This window comes from Cherax quadricarinatus, chromosome 55 (genome assembly GCF_038502225.1).
Source record: "Cherax quadricarinatus isolate ZL_2023a chromosome 55, ASM3850222v1, whole genome shotgun sequence".
Taxonomy (NCBI): Eukaryota; Metazoa; Arthropoda; class Malacostraca; order Decapoda; family Parastacidae; genus Cherax; species Cherax quadricarinatus.
In genome coordinates this window covers 21,790,692-21,813,191 of record NC_091346.1, presented here as the reverse complement: position 1 = coordinate 21,813,191, position 22,500 = coordinate 21,790,692, and positions in this window count along the sequence as shown.

Below are 22,500 nucleotides of genomic sequence, written 5' to 3'. Positions count from 1 at the left end.
AATTCTTCTCATTAACTTCACGTCATCTGCAAACAGGGACACTTCTGAGTCTATCCCTTCCGTCATGTCGTTCACATATACCAAGAATAGCACTGGTCCCAGGACTGACCCCTGTGGGACCCCGCTCGTCACTGGCGCCCACTGTGATACCTCATCACGGACCATGACTCGCTGTTGCCTCCCTGTTAGGTATTCTCTGATCCATTGCAGTGCCCTTCCTGTTATACGTGCCTGTTCCTCTAGCTTCTTGTGAGGAACTGTGTCGAAGGCCTTCTTGCAGTCCAAGAAAATGCAATCAACCCACCTCTCCCTCTCATTTCTTACTTCAGTTACCATGTCGTAAAACTCTAGTAGGTTTGTGACACAGGATTTGCCTTCCATGAATCCGTGCTGCCTGTCGTTTATAATCTTTTTCTGCTCCAGGTGCTCCACCACTCTCCTCCTGATAATCTTTTCCAAGACTTTGCATACTATACACGTCAGTGACACTGGTCTATAATTTAGTACTTCATTTCTGTCTCCCTTCTTAAAGATGGGGACTACATTTGCCTTCTTCTATACTTCAGGTAGTTGCCCAGTTTCAAGGAAAGTGTTGAAGATTTTGGTTAGTGGCACATGTAGTGTCCCTGCTCCCTCTTTAAGGACCCATGGAGAGATGTTGTGTGTGTTGTGTGTGTGTGTGTGTGTGTGTGTGTGTGTGTGTGTGTGTGTGTGTGTGTGTGTGTGTGTGTGTGTGTGTGTGTGTGTGTGTGTGTGTGCGTGCGTGCGTGCGTGCGTGCCCGCGGGATGTATGAGAGAACAGGAAATGAGCAAACTATATTCAAGAATTCAGACACTTATGCAACATATGGGAATCTTTATTGATGAAACGTTTCGCCACACAGTGGCTTCATCAGTCTTATACAAAGCAGGAAGGTATAAGAAGAGGAGGAGTTTGAGGTAATCAGTCCCTCAGCCTAGAGTCGATGTGTTCAGTCCATCAATCTTGTAGAAAGCACAGCACAGGGCCGTAGACGTGGCTTATATACTGTAGTGAGGTGAGGCGAAGCAGGAGGAGGCGGGGTCATAGTGGTACCATCCACTAGTCGAAGTAGGTCTTCGTCCAAAGGTTGAACAAGTGTTGAAGAATTCTTTGTATCAAGATCCCATGATGATGCAGTGTCTGACATGTGATGAATGGTTTTAAAAACCGAGAAGTTGAAGAATTGAGACATGCAGCATTTAGGAATCTTTATTGAAGATTGATGGACTGAACACATCGACTCCAGGCTGAGGGACTGACTACCTCAAACTCCTCCTCTCCTTATACCTTCCTGCTATGTATAAGACTGATGAAGCCACTGTGTGGCGAAACGTTTCTCCAATAAAGATTCCCATATGTTGCATAAGTTTCTCAATTCTTCAACTTGTCGGTTTTCAAAACCATTCATCACAAAATATATTCACCAAATAGAAGCAAGAGAGAAATGCGAGAAAATCAGTGCGAAATGAGAAAGAAGAAAGAGAGGTAAGAAGGAAGGAGAAATAGAAACGAGGAGGAGGAGGAGGAGTCAGTTACCCACACAATAGAGCAGTTCACACCTAGGGAACTTCCCACACCCGCACTCCCACAATTACCTGCTGTTTCCCAGCAAAGCAGGAACTTCCCGAGATGTCTGCTGCTGTCTATTGCTATCTCTTACACTGTTGTTATCTTACTATCTATTACATTTCCGATGTTGTTACTATCTGTTACCCTGCAGCTGCTCACTGTTACTGATATATGCTGCTACTGCTGCCTGCAGCTGCTGTTACTGATGTTTGTTGCTGCCGAACTACAGCTCGGCTGGTCAGGGACTGACTTGATGAAATTATCAGTTCCCTCTTGAAGACAGATAGGGGTTAGTTGGTAATTCACCTTACACAGAAAGGGAGTGTTTAAGTGTCTTGGTCACCGAACACTTTATTGAGTTCTCTTATCAAAGTATTACTTGTGTAGTATATATTACCTAGCAGCATTTATAGGTAGGCTCCCCGAACAAGCCTCGTCACGTGACCTACCCTTCCCCGCACATAGGCCGTTCCTCATAGGCCTCTGTCTCAGTCTCGACCGGCATAGCAAATGAGCAGATGCGATAGGCTGGACTCCTCTACGACAGTAAATATCCCAAACTCCTCCTTCAGAGTGCAGGCGTTGTACTTCCCACCTCCAGGACTCAAGTTGGGCTAACCGGTTTCCCTGAATCCCTTTACAAAATGTTACCTTGCTCACACTCCAACAGCTCGTCCAAGTCCAAAAAAACATTTGTCTCCACTCAATATCGAACACGCTCCCACATGTTTGCTGTATGTCCAATCCCCGCTCACATGAAAGGTCTCTCCATCATTTCCTAGGACGATCCCTACCCCTCCTTCCTTCCACTACAGATTTATACACCTTCCAAGTCATCTTATTTTGCTCCATCTTCTCTAAATGACCAATACACTTCAACAACCCCTCCTCAGCCCTTTAGATAATCCTTTTAACACACACACACACACACACACACACACACACACACACACACACACACACACACACACACACACACACACACACACACACACACACACACACACACACACACACACACACACACACACACACACACACACTTCCTGCAGGAGGTTCCGTGGGACAGAGAACTGGCAGGAAAGCCAGTAAATGAAATGATGGAATATGTAACAACAAAATGCAAGGAGGCAGTGGAAAGGTTTATTCCCAAGGGCAACAGAAACAATGGGAAGACCAGAACGAGCCCCTGGTTTACCCGACGGTGTAAGCAGGCAAAAACAAAGTGCAATAGAGAATGGAAAAAGTACAGAAGGCAGAGAACACATAAAAATAGGGAGATTAGTCGCAGAGCCAGGAACGAGTATGCACAGGTAAGGAGGGAGGCCCAGAGACAGTATGAAAATAACATGGCATCAAAAATCAAGACTGACCCTAAACTGTTGTATAGCCACATCAGGAGGAAGACAACAGTCAAAGACCAGGTGATCAGACTGAGGACAGAAGGTGGAGAACTCACAAGAAATGATCAGGAGGTATGTGAGGAGCTAAACAGGAGATTTAAGGAAGTTTTTACAGTAGAGACAGGAAGGGCTCTGGAAAGACAGCATAGAAGGGAACATCAAGAGGGAATATACTAACAAGTGTTGGATGACATACGAACAACAGAGGAGGAGGTGCAGAAGCTGCTAAGTGACCTTGATACCTCAAAGGCGATGGGACCAGACAACATCTCCCCGTGGGTCCTTAGAGAAGGAGCAGAGATGCTGTGCGTGCCCCTAACCACAATCTTCAACACATCCCTTGAAACTGGGCAACTACCTGAGAAATGGAAGACAGCAAATGTAGTCCCCATATTTAAGAAAGGAAACAGAAATGAGGCACTAAACTACAGACCTGTGTCTCTGACATGTATTGTGTGCAAAGTCACGGAGAAGATTATCAAGAGGAGAGTGGTTGAACACCTGGAACGGAACAAGATTATAAATGAAAACCAGCATGGGTTCATTGAAGGCAAATCCTGTGTCACAAACCTCCTGGATTTTTATGACAAGGTAACAGAAGTAAGACACGAGAGAGAGGGGTGGGTTGATTGCATTTTCCCAGACTGCATGAAGGTCTTTGACACAGTTCCTCACAAGCGATTAGTGCAGAAGCTGAAGGATCAGGCGCATATAACAGGGAGGGCACTGCAATGGATCAGGGAATACCTGAGAGGGAGGCAACAACGAGTCGTGGCACGTGAAGAGGTATCACAGTGGGCGCCTGTGACGAGCAGGGTCCCACAGGGGTCAGTTCTAGGACCAGTGCTATTTTTGATATATGTGAACGACGTGATGGAAGGAATAGACTCTGAAGTGTCCCTATTCGCAGATGATGTGAAGCTGATGAGAAGAATTAAATCGGATGAAGATGAGGCAGGACTGCAAAGAGACCTGGACAGGCTGGACATGTGGTCCAGAAACTGGCTTCTCGAATTCAACCCTGCCAAATGCAAAGTCATGAAGATTGGGGAGGGGCAAAGAAGACCGCAGACAGAGTATAGGCTAGGTGGACAAAGACTACAGACCTCACTCAGGGAGAAAGACCTTGGGGTGACCATAACACCGAGCACGTCACCGGAGGCACACATCAACAAAATAACTGCTGCAGCATACGGGCACCTGGCAAACCTGAGAATAGCGTTCCGATACCTTAATAAGGAATCGTTCAAGACACTGTACACTGTGTATGTTAGGCCCATACTGGAGTATGCAGCACCAGTCTGGAACCCACACCTGGTCAAGCACGTCAAGAAGTTAGAGAAAGTACAAAGGTTTACAACAAGGCTAGTCCCAGAGCTCAGGGGAATGTCGTACGAGGAGAGGTTGAGGGAAATCGGACTGACGACACTGGAGGACCGAAGAGTCAGGAGAGACATGATAACGACATACAAGATACTGCGGGGAATAGACAAGGTGGACAGAGATAGGATGTTCCAGAGATGGGACACAGAAACAAGGGCTCACAACTGGAAGCTGAAGACTCAGACGAGTCACAGGGACGTTAGGAAGTATTTCTTCACTCATAGAGTCGTCAGGAAGTGGAATAGCCTAGCAAGTGAAGTAGTGGAGGCAGGAACCATACATAGTTTTAAGAAGAGGTATGACAAAGCTCAGGAAGCAGAGAGGGAGAGGACCTTGTAGCGATCAGTGAAGAGGGGGGCCAGGAGCTGAGTCTCGACCCCTGCAACCACAATTAGGTAAGTACACACACACACACACACACACACACACACACACAGACACACACACACACACACACACAGACACACACACACACACACACACACACACATATATATATATATATATATATATATATATATATATATATATATATATATATATATAGATATATATATATATATATATATATAAGCATGTATGTATGTATGTATTAATAACAAACTTCGACTAGCCGGGGGATCGAACCCGTGTTGGTTTAGCCCACCTCGTTGGAAGAGCTAAAATCCATGACGTCCTAAACCACTGGACCATATGTTATTACAAGCAAGTACATACCTCTATTTTGTGTGGGTCAGGAGCTGGAGCTTGACTTTACCACAGCTCCTGGAGTGCACATTCCCAGTCTCGCAGGGGGTGCACGGCGCCAGCATGCTACCGCCGTGCTCAGCGCTGTATGTACGTGACTCACATGGCAAGGAGCACCTTGAGCACTCAGAGTGCGGGGGTGCCCCTGTGCCGGGGCTCATGGTCCTAGGAACTGGAGCTACCCCTATTCTTCTAGTAATGAATACCTCTCATATCCCAGTTGTGTGGCCCTATGGGTTTAGAGAGAGAGAGAGAGAGAGAGAGAGAGAGAGAGAGAGAGAGAGAGAGAGAGAGAGAGAGAGAGAGAGAGAGAGAGAGAGAGAGAGAGAGAGAGAGAGAGAGAGAGAGAGAGAGAGAGAGAGAGAGAGAGAGAGAGAGAGAGAGAGAGAGAGAGCATCATTGCTTCCCGCCTCTCAGACTGTCCCGTCTGCTCTTTAGTAAGTTTATTCAGGTATACACAAATACAGTTACATAGATTATCATACATAGCAGCATATGTCTAGAGAACCTGGGATAACCCAAAAAAGTCAGACAGAGTGACTTATTTCCATTGGGGTCCCTTGAATATTTGCATGTTGTTATCATATCTCTCATGTTTTTTTATCTGTCCTCTAGTATCGTCAGTCAGTTCCGTTAGCCACATCCCGCAGCTCATGTCCCATAGATTTAGAACATAAGCCTTCTTGTTTAAAACACTTTCTCTGGTTTCTTAACATGCTTTTTCAAGCGCTGGCTCCATACTGGTGCTGCGTACTCCAAGATGGGCCTTGTGACTGAAGAAATACTTCCTAACATCCCTGTGATTCATCTGTGTCTTCAACTTCCAACTGTGTCCCCTTGTTGCTGTGTCCCATCTCTGGAACATTCTATCTCTGTCCACCTTGTCAGTTCCCCTCAGTATTTAATGTCGTTATCATGTCCCCCCTATCTCTCCTGTCCTCCATGTGTGTGTGCTTGTGTATGTATGTGTATACTCACCTATTTGTACTCACCTATTTGTGGTTGCAGGGGTCGAGTCCTAGCTCCTGGCCCCGCCTCTTCACCGGTTGCTACTAGGCTCTCTCTCTCCCCGCTCCATGAGCTTTATCAAACCTCGTCTTAAAACTGTGTATGGTTCCTGCCTCCACTACGTCATTTTCTAGGCTATTCCACTGCCTTACAACTCTATGACTGAAGAAATACTTCCTACTATCTCTCTGACTCATTTGTGTCTTCAACTTCCAATTGTGGCCTCTTGTTTCTGTGTCCCCTCCCTGGAACATCCTGTCTTTGTCCACCTTGTCTATTCCACGCAGTATTTTATATGTTGTTATCATGTCTCCCCTGACCCTCCTGTCCTCCAGTGTGGTCAGGCCGATTTCCCTTAATCTTTCTTCATAGGACATTCCCCTTAGCTCTGGAACTAACCTTGTGTGTGTGTGTGTGTGTGTGTGTGTGTGTGTGTGTGTGTGTGTGTGTGTGTGTGTGTGTGTGTGTGTGTGTGTGTGTGTGTGTGTGTGTGTGTGTGTGTGTGTGTGCTCACCTAATTGTGGTTGCAGGGGTTGATTGATTCACAGCTTCTGACCCGCCTTTTCGCTGATCGCTACTACCTTTGATATATACCTTTGAAGAGTTTCGAGAGTTTCAATACTCTCGGAGAGTGGCTATGGCTCAGGCACGTCTAGTGCTTGCCTGGTCAACCAGGCTGTTGCTGCTGGAGGCTCGCTGCCCCACATATCCATCACAGCCTGGTTGATTTGGCACCTGGTGAAGATACTTGTCCAGTTTCCTCTTGAAGGCTTCTACACTTGTTCCAGCCGTGTTTCTGATATCTTCTGGTAAGATATTGAATAGTTTGGGACCCCGGACGTTGATACAGTGTTCCCTTATTGTCCCCACCGCACCCCTACTCCTCCTTGGGATTATTTTACACTTCCTCCCATATCTCTCACTCCAGTATGTTGTTATGGCAGTGTGCAGATTTGGGACCAGGCCCTCGAGTACTTTCCAGGTATATATTATTATGTATCTCTCTCTCCTCCGCTCCAGTGAGTACATGTTTAAGACTTGAAGGCGTTCCCAGTAATTTAGGCGCTTTACTTGCTCAATGTGAGCTGTATTTGTTCTAGCTCTGATATTTCTGCTTTGAACGGGGCCGTCAGCACTGAGCAATATTCTAAACACTAGGTCCACTCCCTGCTCCATGAGCTTTATCGTATCTCTTCTGTGTGTGTGTGTGTGTGTGTGTGTGTGTGTGTGTGTGTGTGTGTGTGTGTGTGTGTGTGTGTGTGTGTGTGTGTGTGTACTCACCTAATTGTGGTTGCAGGGGTCGAGACTCAGCTCCTGGCCCCGCCTCTTCACAGAACACTACTAGATCCTCTCTCTCCCTGCTCCATGAGCTTTATCATACCTCGTCTTAAAGCTATGTATGATGTATGTATGCGTGTACTCACCTAGTTGAGGTTGCAGGGGTCGAGTCCAAGCTCCTGGCCCTGCCTCTTCAGTGGTCGCTACTAGGTCACTCTCCCTGAGCCTTGAGCTTTATCATACCTCTGCTTAAAGCTATGTATGGATCCTGCCTCCACTACATCGCTTCCCAAACTTTTCCACTTCCTGACTACTCTGTGGCTGAAGAAATACTTCCTAACATCCCTGTGATTCATCTGTGTCTTCAACTTCCATCTGTGTCCCCTTGTTGCTGTGTCCCATCTCTGGAACATCCTGTCTTTGTCCACCTTGTCAATTCCTCTCAGTATTTTGTATGTCGTTATCATGTCCCCCCTATCTCTCCTGTCCTCCAGTGTCGTCAGGTTGATTTCCCTTAACCTCTCCTCGTAGGACATACCTCTTAGCTCTGGGACTAGTCTTGTTGCAAACCTTTGCACTTTCTCTAGTTTCTTTACGTGCTTGGCTAGGTGTGGGTTCCAAACTGGTACCGCATACTCCAATATGAGCCTAACGTACACGGTGTACAGGGTCCTGAACGATTCCTTATTAAGATGTCGGAATGCTTTTCTGAGGTTTGCTAGGCGCCCATATGCTGCAGCAGTTATTTGGTTGGTGTGCTCTTCAGATGTTCCTGGTGTTATACTCACCCCAAGATCTTTTTCCTTGAGTGAGGTTTGTAGTCTCCGGCCCCCTAGACTGTACTACGTCTGCGGTCTTTTTTGCCCTTCCCCAATCTTTATGACTTTGCACTTGGTGGGGTTGAACTCCAGGAGCCAATTGCTGGACCAGGTCTGCAGCCTGTCCAGATCCCTTTGTAGTTCTGCCTGGTCTTCGATCGAGTGAATTCTTCTCATCAACTTCACTTCATCTGCAAACAGGGACACTTCGGAGTCTATTCCTTCCGTCACGTCGTTCACAAATACCAGAAACAGCACTAGTCCTAGGACTGACCCCTGTGGGACCCCGCTGGTCACAGGTGCCCACTCTGACATCTCGCCACGTACCATGACTCGCTGCTGTCTTCCTGACAAGTATTCCCTGATCAATTGTAGTGCCTTCCCTGTTATCCCTGCTTGGTCCTCCAGTTTTTGCACTAATCTCTTGTGTGGAACTGTGTCAAACGCCTTCTTGCAGTCCAAGAAAATGCAATCCATCCATCCCTCTCTCTCTTATCTTACTGCTGTCACCATGTCATAGAACTCCAGTAGGTTTGTGACACAGGATTTCCCATCCTTGAAACCATGTTGCCTGCTGTTGATGAGATCATTCTTTTCTAGGTGTTCCACCACTCTTCTGATAATCTTCTCCATGACTTTCCATACTATACATGTCAGTGACACTGGTCTGCAGTTTAGTGCTTCATGTCTGTCTCCTTTTTTAAAGATTGGGACTACATTTGCTGTCTTCCATGCCTCAGGCAATCTCCCTGTTTCGATAGATGTATTGAATATTGTTGTTAGAGGTACACATAGTGCCTCTGCTCCCTCTCCCAGGACCCACGGGGAGATGTTATCTTGCCCCATTGCCTTTGAGGTATCTAGCTCACTCAGAAGCATCTTCACTTCTTCCTCGGTTGTGTGCACTGTGTCCAGCACTTGGTGGTGTGCCCCACCTCTCCGTCTTTGTCGTAGGCACATGTCGATTAGGCACTAGGCCTGTTGTATATGCGTGTGTGTGTGTGTGTGTGTGTGTGTGTGTGTGTGTGTGTGTGTGTGTGTGTGTGTGTGTGTGTGTGTGTGTGTGTGTGTGTGTGTGTGTGTATGTGTGTGTATGTGTGTGTGTGCCTGTGTTAGTTAGCATTTGTCAAAGGCACTTATCGTGTATATGTGTGTGTATATGTGTGTTTTACCGTGTGTATGTGGGTCTGTGTATTTTACCGTGTATGTGTGAGAGTATATATTTTACCGTGTGTGTTTGTACTCGTGTACGTGTATCCTCGTGCATGTACGCGTGCGTACGATGCTATATAACACTTTGATTTATTCCTTTTCGTGTGTGTTATTCTCACGATTCAGAATCTTGAGTCTGAACCCCATTATCTCTCTCTCTCTCTCTCTCTCTCTCTCTCTCTCTCTCTCTCTCTCTCTCCCTCTTTCTTTTCCACTGCCCGTGTCACTGTATTATCCTTCGTAACATCATTGTTATCACTATGAGTATCATTATCATCGTACCACTGCATCACTATCATCGTACCACTTAATCATTATCATTGTACCACTGTATCACTATTATCGTACCACTGTATCACTATCATCGTACCACTTAATCATTATCATTGTACCACTGTATCACTATTATCGTACCACTGTATCACTATCATCGTACCACTGTATCACTATCATCGTACCACTGTATCACTATCATCGTACCACTGTATCACTATCATCGTACCACTGTATCACTATCATCGTACCACTGTATCACTATCATCGTACTACTGTATCACTATCATCGTACAACTGTATCACTATCATCCTACCACTGTATCACTATCATCGTACCACTGTATCACTATCATCGTACAACTGTATCACTATCATCGTACCACTGTATCACTATCATCGTACAACTGTATCACTATCATCGTACCACTGTATCACTATCATCGTACCACTGTATCACTATCATCGTACAACTGTATCACTATCATCGTACCACTGTATCACTATCATCGTACCACTGTATCACTATCATCGTACCACTGTATCACTATCATCGTACCACTGTATCACTATCATCGTACCACTGTATCACTATCATCCTACCACTGTATCACTATCATCGTACCACTGTATCACTATCATTGTACCACTGTATCACTATCATCGTACCACTGTATCACTATCATCGTACCACTGTATCACTATCATCGTACCACTGTATCACTATCATCGTACCACTGTATCACTATCATCGTACCACTGTATCACTATCATCGTACCACTGTATCACTATCAGTGGCACTTAAAAATAACAAAAAGGGCATAATACCGTGACTGGACAAATACACAACTAACCTGCACACAGGAGAGAGAGGAGCTTATGACGATGTTTCGGTCCGACTTGAACCATTTGCAAGTCACATTTGTAAATGGTCCAAGTCGCACCGAAACGTCGTCGTAAGTTTCTCTCTCCTATGTGCGGGTTATTCGTGTAATGGCACTTGTAGCCCAGTTTTCGATCATGTGACCGAAACGTCCCGTGGCTTACCAATGCTTCCTGTAAACACATCAGCAGCCGAGGTGTCTTAAGAACATAAGAAGGAACACTGCAGCAGGCATACTGGCTCATGTGCAACCCGTCTTCAGTAGCTGAGGCTACTGAAGACGGGTGAGGTGGAGCAGTTGGAGGCACCGTCGCACTTGGCCAGAGTCTACTAATGGAAGTAGATTATGGCTAACCTTTTGGCTTTATTATTATTATTTTCATTATTTTTATTCTTATTCTTGTTATTATTATTGTCATTATTATTATTATTATTATTATTATTATTATTATTATTATTATTATTATTATTATTATTATTATTATTATTATTAATAGTAGTAGTAGTAGTAGTAGCAGCAGCAGCAGCAGTAGTAGTAGTAGTAGTAGTAGTAGTAGTAGTAGCAGTGCCAAGCTGGTTAGCAGCAGCAGCAGCAGCAGCAGCAGCACAGCAGCACAGCAGCTGCGCAGCAGCAGTGCAGCAGCAGCAGCAGCAGCGCAGCAGCAGGTAGCAGCAGCAGCAGCAGCAGCAGCAGAAGCAGCAGGTGCCACACAGCAGCAGCAGCAGCAGCAACAGCAGCAGCAGGCAGCAGCAGCAGCAGCAGCAGCAGCAGCAGCAGCACGAGCAGCAGCAGCAGCAGGCAGCAACCAGCAGCAGCTGGCAGCAGCAGCAGCAGCAGCAACAGTGTATGTTGGGCAGTAGCAGCAGTAGCAGCAGCAGCAACAGTAGCAGCAGCAGCAGCAAATAGCAGTAGCAGTAGCAGTAGTAGTAGCAGTAGCAGCAGCAGCAGCAGCAGCAGCAGCAGGCAGCAGCAGCAACAGCAGCAGCAGCAGGCAGCAACAGCAGCAGCAGCATAGCAGCAGCAGAACAGCAACAGCAGCAGCAGCATTGCAGCAGCAGCAGCAGCAGCAGCAGCAGCAGCAGCAAGGGCACCAGCAGCCAGCAGCAGCAGTGGCAGCAGCAGGCAGCAGCAGCAGCCAACAGTAGCAGCAGCAGCAGCAGCAGCAGCAGCAGCAGCAGCAGCAGCAGCAGCAGCAGCAGCAGCAGCAGCAGCAGCAGCAGCAGCAGTGGAGCAGTAGTAGTAGTAGTGGTATTTGCATCACTAATCAAATATAACTAACGTAAAATGTAAGAGTGTAATTTAGAATAAATCGGTGACCTTGGCCTTGCACTCGGGAGGTTTATATGGGTGTAAATATACATTCTATACACACCGTCTCTTTTCCAAATATTCCTCGATATCTATTACACCTTTTTTTCTTTTTACTGTGAGGTCTCACATAAATTTCAGTGGAGTCAAACAATGGGAGCACAGGCACTGAAATTAGTCATAAATGATGGAACTCGGATGATTTGTGAGTTTTACTGCGAGCTGATATTACAAACGTGTGATAAACATCGGGGGTATGGGTAGTAAAGTGTCTTTATCTTGGCGTTTGACATGATAAGTATCTTTGGGGAAGATAATGGAGGTGGAGCTGCCAGTACAGCAGTGAAATTAATGATGGAATAACAGCTGATGACTTAGACACACGTGAAACCCTTGGGTTTCGCCTGTACAGCAGGCTTCTTCAGTTGAGTACACGTTAATAAAGCACCGAACACTTGGGTATTGTTATTGCTGAAATGCTTCGCCCTTACAATGGGCTTATGACAAATATAGGTTAATATATCACTAGGATAGTACAAGTAGTTTTGACGTGGTCAGTCCCTCAGTTAAGTAACACATATTTGCCGCGATACACGATTCACAGTTTTGAAATCTGCGATATTCTGAGATAGCGGGGCAGTGTGTTTGTCCTCCTCTAAACACAGTTGAGATTGTAGATGAATGAAACACATATATATATGTATATATATATATATATATATATATATATATATATATATATATATATATATATATATATATATATATATATATATATATATATATATATATATATATATATATATATATACAGTGCTCGTCATGGCATTATGCCGCCCCTCCCCCACACACGTACCAAAACACAAACACATACCATGAAAGATTATAATATATATATATTTGCACACTTACTGAGGTGTTAATACTTGGTGCTGAGTTCTTTACGCTTAACCACGTCCCTCAGTCGTGTAAGAAGACTCTCTCACAAATTCTTGAGGGTTTGGGGAGGTATATTATTCCACGCCTCATGTACAGCAGCCTCCAGCCGTGGGATGGAATTAATATCCTTGCCCAGTAAACTTCTTTTCACTATTGGCCAGAGGTTCTCAATAAGGTTTAGATCCGGGGAATTGCCTGACCAGTCATTAAAGAACCTCACTTCACAGTTCTTAAGCCACTGAACTACAGATTTGGCGGTATGACATGGTGCACCGTCCTGCATAAAAACCACAGCCCCACACTTGTCAAACATCTTAGGTAAATTGTCACACAATAACTCAAGGTAATTATACTGGTTCATATACTGGTTTTTGGGAACCACATTGAGTATATCAACACTCTCAGCACTGAAACACCCCCAAACTATGAGCGAGTCTGGGTGTTTGCTCGTCCCACAGGCGTAGCGTGGGTCTAGTGGGTCGCTACCTCTGGGCCGGTACACATGTTCACCATGGTTACAGGTGACGGTGAAGGTTGCTTCATCACTCCAAAGTACTTTAGACCATTGTTGAGGATTCCAGTGAAGATATTTTTTTGCATAATCCAGCCTTCGTTTTTTTCTGTGGCTTGGAGAGGATCGGTTTCTTAACCTGGCGGTGACTACTGTAGCCCAGTTCTGACACATGTCTGTTCACAGTTCTTACAGACACCTCTGAGAGAAGATGTGGGTTCTTTCAATTCTCTAGCAGTTATCTTAGGTGTACTCTCTAACTGCTTCTTTAACACAGTTAAGGTACGAACAGATGTCTTCTTGGAGGGACCAGGCCGAGGTTTGGCAGACGGTATTTCCACACCACCTTGAAGCACTGCACCCAGTTCCTCACTGAATACTCTCACACACCAACATTCTCCACTGTTTCTTTCCTCTAGTGCTCAGCTTTGTGAAGCTCTGTGATTTGGGCTATAGTTTCAGGTGTTTAAGACTTCCTTTTACCCATAATCAAGCATGTATAGCCCCAAAACCAAAGGGAACACTTGGCAAATGATGGGGTGGATGAGAGACTAAGGTGGGTGAGCACTAAGGAGTCACTGTGGAGTGTGGCGGCAGGCCGTAACGTCACGCTAATGGCTGCTACCAGGCGTAATGCACTGACAAAAAAAAAACCCATATGGTATGCCTTTGATTTTCGTCAAGGCATTATACAGGGGCGCTCACCTGGCATAATGCCGTGACGATCACTTTATATATATATATATATATATATATATATATATATATATATATATATATATATATATATATATATATATATATATATATATATAACTAGGACCCATATGGAAATAAATCACCGACTTTTTTTGGGTTATCATAGGTAATCTACACATATGATACTATGTATGATAATTTACGTAACTGTATTTATGTGTACCTGAATAAGCTTAATTAATTAATTAATATTTGGGTATCTTTATTGTGGAAGCGTTTCACCCACCATTGGGTTTATCAGTGCAGTATAAAAGTGAAACAGAGGAAGATTTGAAGAGGGAGTTTGAGGTAGTCATTACCCAGAGATGATGTGGTCAGTCCATCAGCCTTAATAAAAGACTATATATTCTTGTACTCCTAATACTTCCACTTTATCAGTGTTCAAACCACTCAGAGTAAAAGAAAAATGATAGAGAGAGAGAGAGAGAGAGAGAGGAGAAAGAGTGTCAAGAGGAAGTTAGGTACAAGCGTCACAGAAGTGCTACTATCACAACCCCAAGGAAAACAGTCAACACTGCAATAACATCTGAAAGATGGTTAGTAAGTGAGGTGTTAAATTATAAATCATAAAGACGAGTGTGTGTGTGTGTGTGTGTGTGTGTGTGTGTGTGTGTGTGTGTGTGAGAGTGAGTGAGTGTGTGTGTGTGTGTGTGTGTGTGTGTGTGTGTGTGGTGTGTGTGTGTGTGTGTGTGTGTGTGTGTGTGTGTGTGTGTGTGTGTGTGTGTGTGTGTGTGATGTGTGTGTGTGTGTGTGTGTGTGTTTGGGTGGTGTGTGTGTGTGTGTGTGTGTGTGTGTGTGTGTGTGTGTGTGTGTGTGTGTGTGTGTGTGTGTGTGTACGTGCGTGTGTCTGTACTCACCTAATTGTACTCACCTAATTGTAGTTGCAGGGGTCGAGACTCAGCTCCTGGCCCCGCCTCTTCACTGATCGGTACTAGGTCCTCTCTCTCACTGCTCCCTGAGCTTTATCATACCTCGTCTTAAAACTATGTATGGTTCCCGCCTCCACTATTTCACTTGCTAGGCTATTCCACTTCCTGACGACTCTATGACTGAAGAAATACTTCCTAACATCCCTGTGACTCATCTGAGTCTTCAGCTTCCAATTGTGACCCCTTGTTTCTGTGTCCCATCTCTGGAACATCCTGTCTCTGTCCACCTTATCTATTCCACACAGTATTTTGTATGTCGTTATCATGTCTCTCCTGACCCTCCTGTCCTCCAGTGTCGTCAGACCGATTTCCCTCAACCTTTCTTCGTAGGACATTCCCCTGAGCTCCGGAACTAGCCTTGTTGCAAACCTTTGTACTTTCTGTAATTTATTGAAGTGCTTGACCAGGTGTGGGTTCCAGACTTTTGCTGCATACTCCAGTATGGGCCTGACGTACACAGTGTACAGTGTCTTGAACGATTCCTTACTAAGGTATCGGAACGCTGTTTTCAAGTTTGCCAGGCGCCCATATGCTGCAGCAGTTATCTGGTTAATGTGTGCTTCCGGAGACGTTCTCGGTGTTATGGTCACCCCAAGATCTTTCTCCTTGAGTGAGGTTTGTCCTCCTAGCCAATACTTTGTCTGCGGTTTTCTTTGCTCTTCTAAAATCTTCATGACTTTGCATTTGGCGGGGTTAAATTCGAGAAGCCAGTTGCTGGACCACGTTTCCAGCTTGTCCAAGTTTCTTTGAAGTCCTGCCTGGTCCTCATCTTATTTAATTCTCCTCATTAACTTCACATCATCTGCGAACAGGGACACTTCAGAGTCGATTCCTTCCATCAAATCATTCACATATACCAAAAATAGCACTGGTCCTAGGACCGACCCCTGTGGTGTGTGTGTGTACTCACCTAATTGTACTCACCTAATTGTGGTTGCAGGGGTCGAGACTCAGCTCCTGGCCCCGCCTCTTCACTGATCGCTACTGGATCCTCTCTCTCTCTGCTTCCTGAGCTTTGTCATACCTCTTCTTAAAACTATGTATGGTTCCTGCCTCCACTACTTCACTTGCTAGGCTATTCCACTTGCTGACAACTCTATGACTGAAGAAATACTTCCTAACGTCCCTGTGACTCGTCTGAGTCTTCAGCTTCCAGTTGTGACCCCTTGTCCCTGTGTCCCCTCTCTGGAACATCCTATCTCTGTCCACCTTATCTATTCCCCGCAGTATCTTGTATGTCGTTATCATGTCTCCCCTGACCCTTCTGTCCTCCAGTGTCGTCAGTCCGATTTCCCTTAACCTTTCCTCGTACGACATTCCCTTGAGCTCTGGGACTAGCCTTGTTGCAAACCTTTGTACTTTCTCTAACTTCTTGACGTGCTTGACCAGGTGTGGGTTCCAGACTGGTGCTGCATACTCCAGTATGGGCCTAACATACACAGTGTACAGTGTCTTGAACGATTCCTTATTGAGGTATCGGAACGCTATTCTCAGGTTTGCCAGGCGCCCGTATGCTGCAGCGGTTATTTGGTTGATGTGTGCCTCCGGTGATGTACTCGGTGTTATGGTCACCCCAAGGTCTTTCTCCCTGAGTGAGGTCTGTAGTCTTTGTCCACCTAGCCTATATTCTGTCTGCGGTCTTCTTTGCCCCTCCCCAATCTTCATGACTTTGCATTTGGCTGGATTGAATTCGAGGAGCCAGTTACTGGACCACATGTCCAGCCTCTCCAGGTCTCTTTGCAGTCCTGCCTCATCCTCGTCCGATTTAATTCTTCTCATCAACTTCACGTCATCTGCGAACAGGGACACTTCAGAGTCTATTCCTTCCATCATGTCGTTCACATATATCAAAAATAGCACTGGTCCTAGAACTGACCCCTGTGGGACCCCGCTCGTAACAGGCGCCCACTGTGATACCTCTTCACGTACCATGACTCGTTGCTGCCTCCCTGTCAGGTATTCCCTTATCCATTGCAGTGCCCTTCCTTTTATGTGTGCCTGATCCTCCAGCTTCTGCACTAATCTCTTGTGGGGAACTGTGTCAAAGGCCTTCCTGCAGTCTAGGAAAACGCAATCTACCCAACCCTCTCTCTCGTGTCTTACTTCTGTTACCTTGTCATAAAACTCCAGGAGGTTTGTGATACAAGATTTGCCTTCCATGAACCCATGCTGGTTTTCATTTATAATCTTGTTCCTTTCCAGGTGTTCGACCACTCTCCTCCTGATAATCTTCTCCATGACTTTGCACACAATACATGTCAGAGACACAGGTCTGTAGTTTAGTGCCTCGTTTCTGTTTCCTTTCTTAAATATGGGGACTACATTAGCTGTCTTCCATTTCTCAGGTAGTTGCCCAGTTTCAAGGGATGTGTTGAAGATTGTGGTTAGAGGCACACACAGCATCTCTGCTCCTTCTCTAAGGACCCATGGGCAGATGTTGTCCGGTCCCATCGCCTTTGAGGTGTCAAGGTCACTTAAGAGCTTCTTCACCTCCTCCTCAGTTGTTCGTATGTCATCCAACACTTGTTGGTATATTCCCTCTTGATGTTCCCTTCTGTGCTGTCTTCCCACAGCCCTTCCTGTCTCTACTGTAAAAACTTCCTTAAATCTCCTGTTCAGCTCCTCACATACCTCCTGATCATTTCTTGTGAGTTCTCCACCTTCTGTCCTTAATCTGATCACCTGGTCTTTGACTGTTGTCTTCCTCCTGATGTGGCTATACAACAGTTTCGGGTCAGTCTTGATTCTCGATGCTATGTCATTTTCATACTGTCGCTGGGCCTCCCTCCTTACCTGTGCGTACTCATTCCTGGCTCTGCGACTGATCTCCCTATTTTCGTGTGTTCTCTGCCTTCTGTACTTTTTCCATTCTCTATTGCACTTTGTTTTTGCCTCCTTACACCGTCGGGTAAACCAGGGGCTTGTTCTGGTCTTCCCGTTGTTACTGTTGCCCTTGGGAATGAACCTTTCCACTGCCTCCTTGCATTTTGTTGCTACATATTCCATCATTTCATTTACTGGCTTTCCTGCCAGTTCTCTGTCCCACTGGACCTCCCGCATGAAGTTCTTCAACCCTATGTAGTCCCCTCTTTTATAGTCAGGCTTTTCCCATTCTACTCCTGTTATTCTCTCCACTTGCAGCTCTACTATGTATTCAAAGCACAGAACCACGTGGTCGCTAGCTCCTAGGGGACTCTCATACTTGATATCCTCAATGTCTGAGCTGCCCAGGGTGAACACAAGGTCCAATCTTGCTGGTTCATCCTCCCCTCTCACTCTGGTAGTGTCCTTAACATGTTGGTGCATGAGGTTTTCCAGCACCACGTCCAACATCCTGGCTCTCCATGTTTCGGGACCCCCATGTGGCTCCAGGTTTTCCCAGTCAATCTCCCTGTGGTTGAAATCCCCCATGTGTGTGTGTGTGTGTGTGTGTGTGTGTGTGTGTGTGTGTGTGTGTGTGTGTGTGTGTGGTGTGTGGTGTGTGTGTGTGGTGTGTGTGTGTGTGTGTGTGTGTGTGTGTGTGGTGTGTGCGTGTGTGTGTGTGTGTGTGTGTGTGTGTGTGTGTGTGTGTGTGTGTGTGTGTGTGTGGTGTGTGTGTGGTGTGTGTGTGGTGTGTGTGTGTGTGGTGTGTGTGTGGTGTGTGTGTGTGTGTGTGTGTGTGTGTGTGTGTGTGTGTGTGTGTATGTGTGTGTGTGTGTGTGTGTGTATGTGTGTGTGTGTGTGTGTGTGTGTGTGTGTGTTTGGCGTGTGTGTGTGTGTGTGTGTGTGTGTGTGTGTGTGTGTGTGTGTGTGTGTGTCTGTGTGTGTGTGTGTGTGTGTGTGTGTGTGTGTGTGTGTGTGTGTGTGTGTGTGTGTGTGTGTGTGGTGTAAGTGTGTGTGTGTGGTGTGTGTGTGTGTGTGTGTGTGTGTGTGTGGTGTGTGTGTGGTGTGTATGTGTGTGTGTGTGTGTGTGTGTGTGTGGTGTGTGTGTGTGTGGTGTAAGTGTGTGGTGTGTGTGTGTGTGGTGTGTGTGTGTGTGTGTGTGTGTGTGGTGTGTGTGTGTGTGTGTGTGTGTGTGTGTGTGTGGTGTGTGTGTGGTGTGCGTGTGGTGTGTGTGTGTGTGTGGTGTGTGTGGGGTGTGTGTGTGGTGTGTGTGTGTGTGTGTGTGTGTGTGTGTGTGTGTGTGTGTGTGTGTGTGTGTGTGTGTGTGTGTGTGTGTGTGTGTGTGTGTGTGTGTGTGTGTGTGTGTGTGTGTGTGTGTGGTGTGTGTGTCTGTGGTGTGTGTGTGTGTGGTGTGTGTGTGTGGTGTGTGCGTGTGTGTGTGCGTGTGTATGTGTGTGTACTCACCTATTTGTACTCACCAATTTGAGGTTGCAGGGGTTGATTCATAGCTCCTGTCTCCGCCTCTTCACTGATCGCTAATAGATCCTCTCTCTCCCTGCTCCATGACCTTTATCAAACCTCGTCTTAATACTATTTATAGTTCCTGCCTCCACTACGTCACTTCCCTGACTATTCCACTTCCTGACAACTCTATGACTGAAGAAATACTTCCTAATATTCCTTTGACTCATCGGAGTCTTCAACTTTCAATTGTGACCCCTTGTTGTTGTGTCCCATCTCTGGAGCATCCTGTCTCTGTCCACAGTGTCAATTCCTCGCAGTATTTTATGTCATTATCATGTCTTCCCTGACCCTCCTGGCCTCCAGTGTCGTCAGGTCGATTTCCCTTAACCTTTCTTCGTAGGACAATCCCCTTAGCTCTGGGACTAGTCTTGTTGCAAACCTTTGCACTTTCAATAATTTCTTGAAGTACTTGTATGTGTATGTGTGTGTAGTAGTAGTAGTGTGGTGAATGCATGTATATATATATATATATATATATATATATATATATATATATATATATATATATATATATATATATATATATAAAGAGAGACTCAGAGGAATCACTATTCACAACATAAGTGATAAAGTGGTTGTGTATGCAGCACCAGGCTGCTGCCCACACCTTGCTAAGCTCATGAACAACCTCGAGAAAGTAAAGAAGTTCCTCCACACTCCATGTACTGGAACTCAGAGGCGACAACTCTTTAAAGAAACATTATAGAAACTTGATCTCAAAACTAGAGGGAATGGGGAAATTAGAGGAGACATTATCATGTCATACAAAATACTGTAAGACTCTAGTTCGTGCGTGGATAAGCGAGCTTGTAATTTTTGAGATATAAGTTTATTTAATACAGGTTCACACAAATTTAGGTGATTGCAATTATCGTATATAGTAGCTTATGTGTAAATTACCCAAGATAATCCCCACAAATGGTCAGACGAAGTTATTTATTTCCATTGGGATTTTTGTAATTGGGTGACTTGATTATGACAGAAAATACCTGGAGTCATAGAAAATATGAAAATGTTAAGTATGTTCCCTTACTCCTGTTGCCTCTGTTCACCTGGCAGTAAGTAGGTGCCTTGGGTGTTAGTCGACTGTTGTAGGTGGCATCTTAGGAGGGAGACAGTGTACCCTGGACACGGCTGGGCTTTGAAATGAGGTGAGCTTAGATAATAACTCTTACTATTGAAGGGTCCAGGATGAAGGAATAGTAATGAATAAATAGACATTACAAGTGTTTCCTGACACGGGTCTTAGTCGTATGATGACCCGCAGCTGGAAGTTTTGGTCATCTGACCGAGGCCTTTTGCTGGCTTACTCCTCCATCCCCTTCAAAAATTATAGTCATACTTATAAAGTAGTGGAGTGGAGTGGTAGAGCAGTTGGGTAACCAGATGCTGGAGTTCAACTCCACACACCACGTTAAAACACAGCATCTCCTATGTTTTGATATCTGATGGATTTCGATAATTTTTTGCTTCTGTACCCCGGCTCTGGGCCAGGCTTGTCTGGTTCTTTCGTGGTCAACCAGGCTGTTGCTCCTGGCAGCTCACTAGACACACCCACACCCACTTACGTACTCGTCCAATTTATATTCTCGCCTCTGTGATCTTACCTGAGAATTTGTTCCACTCATCTACAGCTGTTGCGAAATCAGTACTTTTTAATATCCTTTATGAATCTAAATTTGTCCAATTTGAATTCATTGCTGCGAGTTCTGTCTTGGCTAGATGACACCATGAAGCTGGACGCTGTTCAAGGCTGAGGCACTGACCATATCAACAATTGTTCAAAGCTAAGACATTGATCACCTCAACACTTCTTCAAGGCTGAGGCACTGACTACATCGAGACTTTTTCAAGGCTGAGGCACTGATCACCTCAACACTTCTTCAAGGCTGAGGCACTGATCACCTCAACACTTCTTCAAGGCTGAGGCACTGACCACATCGAGACTTTTTCAAGGCTGAGGCACTGACTACATCGAGACTTTTTCAAGGCTGAGGCATTGACCACCTCAACACTTCTCAAGACTGAGGCACTGACCATATCGATACTTTTTCAAGGCATTGACCACACCAACACTTCTTTAAGGATGAGACACTGACCACACCAACACTTCTTTAAGGTTGAGACACTGACCACACCAACGCTTCTTTAAGGTTGAGACACTGACCACACCAACACTTCTTTAAGGATGAGACACTGACCACACCAACACTTCTTTAAGGTTGAGACACTGACCACACCAACGCTTCTTTAAGGTTGAGACACTGACCACACCAACACTTCTTTAAGGATGAGACACTGACCACACCAACACTTCTTTAAGGTTGAGACACTGACCACACCAACACTTCTTTAAGGTTGAGACACTGACCACACCAACACTTCTTTAAGGATGAGACACTGACCACACCAACACTTCTTTAAGGTTGAGACACTGACCACACCAACACTTCTTTAAGGATGAGACACTGACCACACCAACACTTCTTTAAGGTTGAGACACTGACCACACCAACACTTCTTTAAGGTTGAGACACTGACCACACCAACACTTCTTTAAGGTTGAGACACTGACCACACCAACGCTTCTTTAAGGTTGAGACACTGACCACACCAACACTTCTTTAAGGATGAGACACTGACCACACCAACACTTCTTTAAGGTTGAGACACTGACCACACCAACACTTCTTTAAGGTTGAGACACTGACCACACCAACACTTCTTTAAGGTTGAGACACTGACCACACCAACACTTCTTTAAGGTTGAGACACTGACCACACCAACACTTCTTTAAGGTTGAGACACTGACCACACCAACACTTCTTTAAGGTTGAGACACTGACCACACCAACACTTCTTTAAGGTTGAGACACTGACCACAACGTTCATCAAGGCTGAGGGACTCATCACATCATCTTTACCATCCACTTCTGCCATCTCTAATTTTAGTCACTTCAGTATTCGATTGGAACAGTCTTCTGTGCAGGAAATAAAGTTACCAAAATGTTGCACGTTATTTAAGTTACCAAAATGTTGCACGTTATTTAAGTTACCAAAATGTTGCAC